General features: G+C 33.3%; 1 protein-coding gene across 3 annotated transcripts in view; it reads right to left on the bottom strand.

The window, feature by feature from the left end:
- The window catches only part of Gale (UDP-galactose 4'-epimerase), a 37,208-nt gene extending 33,153 nt beyond the window's left edge, over positions 1–4,055 (bottom strand). The window contains exon 1 of one of the 3 annotated variants that reach the window (XM_068377122.1): positions 3,969–4,055. The gene's annotated coding sequence lies outside the window, so the exon portion shown is untranslated. Of the gene's footprint in view, positions 1–989; positions 1,143–1,169; positions 1,328–3,968 lie in introns of those variants that run through there. The other 2 variants (XM_068377120.1, XM_068377121.1) reach the window with 2 other exon arrangements.
- Positions 4,056–5,045: the final 990 nt, after the last annotated feature.

Here is a 5,045-nt window from a genome sequence, read left to right on the forward strand (position 1 = left end):
GAAAATGACAGATGGTATGATTGTCAATGAATTTCGTGAATATTATATGATTTTGAAATTGATCGAATCACCAAGAGCTATTATACTAGACCATGAAATTTTCGTTACCCCAATTTTTAACTTTACTGAATCATGAATCAAGGATGCCTGAAAACCTTAAATCAATCAATCAATCAATCATGAATCAAAATTTCCGAACGGAAGGAAACGGAGACATCATCTGAATCATGAATCAAAATTTCCGAACGGAAGGAAACGGAGACATCATCTGAATCATGAATCAAAATTTCCGAACGGAAGGAAACGGAGACATCATCTGATATGAAATGCTGACGTAAGCAATCTCATCCGGATCTCTCGGGAATCTTGTTGTGAACAGGTGACGACATTTGATCTCTTGTGTATACAACGTGTTCAGCTTGGTATTGATCGGTTTACCAAACTTTATGACCGTATATTTAGAGAATATCTGTAAACATTGGTGATCATGGTAACCTTCAAACCTCAACAACACTTATAACACAGTTGTTGGCAGAGTTGATGAGTGTTATTATTACTAGCCAAGCTACAACCCTAGTTAGAAAAGCAAGATGCTATAAGCCCAAGGGCTCCAACAGGGAAAAATATCCCAGTGAGGAAAGGAAATAAGGAAATAAATAAATGATGAGAATAAATTAACAATATATCATTCTAAAAACAGTAGCAGTGTACATTTGATAACCTTTTTCCCATTTCGCTTTTTAGTATGTTCTGATAGTTGACGGTAGTAGATTCCGGTTTAGTGAATTAATGTGAAATGATAACTCGACTACCTTTTTACCGTAGAGGTAGCAAATTTTGCATGGCGTGGTGTAAACATTGCGTTCGAATCTCAAACGTGGCACATGACTTGGGTTTAGAGTCTAGCATTGCTATTGAAATTCTATATTTTAATGTTGCTGATTTGGGCTATATTGGTTTTTATGATTTAAAAATCAGAATATACTCACATGAAGTGTATATACTGTTAAGAATAACGAGATATACGCAGACTCTCACACAGGAAAGAAAGCACCACCACTTTTCGGCGAAGGGAAGTTGGCTGACGTTTTCTTGTTGATCGAATTGAATGAATGAAGCTACAAAGATCACGTCCAGAATTTCGTATGAAATGAACCCCCTTTTCTCACCTTTCCACTTTGCTCCACTTCCTGTTCCATCTATAAACTCTCATTGTCTCTCTCCATCTTTGCCTTTTATCGAACAGTCTTCTAAACACTAAAATACTAAGTAAACATGAGCAGCGGTGCCAGAAAGCAGGTACTCGGCGACACGCTGGCACCGTTACAAGTGTGTATGTGTGTGTGTGTGCATACGTTTGGTTTCTCTCGTCAAGACACACCGTAGAGTTGATGCGCCTGTGCACAGCTGAGCTGATCTCAAAATCGATATAGCATTTTGACGAAGCTTCCCCTTCTAAGCTCCCTGTGTATAGAAAATGAGAAAGTGCATAGAAAACGAGTGGGCGATTCATTGTGAGATTATTTCACCTTAATAACTTTAATGAATGATTTCCATAAAATGTATGTAAACACGTCATGAATTCGTTAGACTTATGCAGTTCAGCAAGTGCAGACATTAAATTAATAAATGTAAAAGAAAAATTAGTCAAGCCACCGATAAAATAAATTTAACTTTGCTAAATGGCCTTGGAAACTCTCTCTCTCTCTCTCTCTCTCTCTCTCTCTCTCTCTCTCTCTCTCTCTCTCTCTCTCTCTCTCTCTCTCTCTCTCTCAGAAAGACCAGAAAAAAATATTTTGTAAAGATATATAAATACCTGAGTAGTGTTTTAACATGACGAAACTCGACTTGTGAAAAATAAGAAAGTTAACATAGTTATTCCAAGGTATAAAAAGGACATGGTCGTCCTAGGTTATAAAAGGACATGATCATCTCAACTTATAAAAGGACATGATCATATGAACTTATAAAAGGACATGATCATATGAACTTATAAAAGGACATGATCATATGAACTTATAAAAGGACATGATCATATGAACTAATAAAAGGACATGATCATATCAATCTCAACTTATAAAAGGACATGATCATGTCAACTTATTAAAGGACAAGATCGTCTCAATCTCTACTTATTAAAGGACAAGATCATCTCAATCTCAACTTATAAAAGGACATGATCATCTTAACTTATAAAAGGACATGATCATCTCAACTTATAAAAGGACAGGATCATACCAACTTATAAAAGGACATGATCATATGAACTTATAAAAGGACATGATCGTCCCAGCTTATAAAAGGACATGATCATATCAACTTATAAAAGGACATGATCATATGAACTTATAAAAGGACATGATCATCTCAACTTATAAAAGGACATGATCATATGAACTTATAAAAGGACATGATCATATGAACTTATAAAAGGACATGATCATATGAACTTATAAAAGGACATGATCATATCAACTTATAAAAGGAAATGATCATATCAACTTAATTCATCATGTGTATTATGAGCTGTTAATAGTCAGGATCTTAGCAATCTGTGTATAACTATTTTTATGTAACCAATATACGATGTTTATTCTGGAATGTAATACATAGATATATGTATGGTAGATGTAATAATCTGAATAATATAGTCACTCAGCTTTTCATTAATTACCCGAGAGGAAAGTAAAACCGGTTTAAACCTCTATACTGTAATCATTCTCAGATCGATTTTTTTATGGAGGATGTTTAATGAAGTGAAACTGGTTTGATTTGGTGTGTGCGACGTGGCATCATGGTGCCACATATTATTATTATTATTATTATTATTGTTATTATTATTGTTGTTGTTGTTGTTGTTGTTGTTGTTGTTGTTGTTGTTATTATTAGTATTATTATTATTATTATTATTATTATTATTATTACCGCCCAAAATTGGGGGAAGTGCCTTGGTATATGTATGTATGTACTGTATGTATGTATGTATGTATGTATGTATGTATTATTATTATTACTTGCTAAACTACAACCCTAGTTGGAAAAACAACAAGAGGGGCGAATGGAAAATACGAAATTGAGTACGATATTGCTAACGACAGGGATAATTTTGATGAAGAAAACTAACAAGAAAAATAAAGGTGACAAAAATATAACGGCTCTAACAACAATAAAACATTAGCAGTTGCGAAATAACAGCAATACTGAAGGTGTTTCGTTAAACAAAACGTTGATGATTGTTTCGTCTACAGGAAGTAATGCTTTTGCAGTGTTGAGCAGAATGTAAACACGCTTGATTGTATGATTTGTCACGAAACACAATAAAGGCATTTGCCATCCGTCTCAGGAATATTTGCGATTGATTAAAATTTTGCATTATGTTCAAATAATAGTTTTTTTTAGATTGCCTAGCCATATTTACTAGTTCTATGCTACGTTTCATTCCATAGAAATCATGCAACTATAAAGACATTTGCTATTCATCTGAGAAATGGTTGTGACTGAATTATGTTCGATTAAAATTTGCGTATGTTCAAACGATATTTTTTTCAGATTGCCTAGCCATCTTGACAAGCTCTATGCAACTTTGCTTTCCGTAGAAATTATGCAACTATAAAGACATTTGCTATTCATCTGAGAAATAGTTGTGACTGCATTTTGTTCGATTAAAATTTGCGTATGTACAAACGATATTTTTTCAGATTGTCCAGCCATCTTGACAAGCTCTATGCAACTTTGCTTTCCGTAGAAATTATGCAAGTTATATCCGTATCTTCCGTAGCCAGGTGCTTTGCAAATTAAGCCACTCCGAGACATTCCACTGCTCACAGATGAAATGAATACTATTACACATGACTTTAAATCTTCATACAACTTAAAATATTCCATATGATTATTAGTTCGCTAAATTCACAGTCGTTTTCTTGTAAGTGTTGCCTCAAACGTCCCTTTAAATTAAGCAGATGTCTTACCTTAGCACAGAGTGCAACAGTAAAGTCCACTACTTTGTGTGTGTATGTACGAGTGATTGTACCATGATGTGGCTATGTGCACTCACAGTTTCGGGCTGCCGTTTTGAACAGGTGTCTTCAGCAGGTGTAAGAGCACCTGCGGTACTGAGTTTTTATTTAAGGGCTGTTTGTCTGTACTTAAAAAAAAAAAAAAAAAAAAATATATATATATATATATATATATATATATATATATATATATATATATATATATATATATATATATATATATATATATATATATCCTACAGTCACCTTCTTCACTTTCTAAACAGGCTTATCTTTGCCTGTTACCATCCTCAAACCCAAAAACCTAACCCCAATAGCCTAAAATAAAAGTTGCAGAAGACCCCATACCCCAATTACCCAACCCCTAAAAATCCTACTAAAACACTTACGGGCTGCAAGATTGCAAAAGGGCCAGACAATCAAAAAAAAAAAAAAAAGTACTTTAAAGACTGTTTTCCAGGTCCACGGAAACCCTACTCACTACGGGACTTACAAGATCTGTGTCGTATACATTCTTAGGTATTTAGAGTATCACACAACATATTCCTTGTTATAATCAAATCGGCATTATCGAAGCATTTGGATATCTTTTTGTCATATCACACTTGGTATGTTGAGAAAATATTTTTTTACAAGCTCTTGACTCTTTCGAAAATCATAAGCATCGATTTAGCTTTTTTTTTTTAAGAAAAATCAACCGATTTAGATCATTTTTATTTGGTTTTTGGAGATGTTTTCGAATATATTTGTCGTTACTTCTTAAGCGATTGTTCATTTCAGGATCGATTTCATTAGTTGATGAATTTCTGTAGCTGATAATGACTTGCTTGAAAAAATTAACACTCTTTGTCTATATATTTAACTTTTACTTAGTGTTCTTCATTTTTTAATTCAACTTTTAATTCATTAACTGTGCCGTTACAAAAAATGCTATGCGGGGATATGAGTAAATCACAATTTGCACCGTAATATATATATATATATATATATATATATATATATATATATATATATATATACATACATATA

The sequence above is a fragment of the Palaemon carinicauda genome, chromosome 7 (genome assembly GCF_036898095.1).
Source record: "Palaemon carinicauda isolate YSFRI2023 chromosome 7, ASM3689809v2, whole genome shotgun sequence".
Classification (NCBI taxonomy): domain Eukaryota; kingdom Metazoa; phylum Arthropoda; class Malacostraca; order Decapoda; family Palaemonidae; genus Palaemon; species Palaemon carinicauda.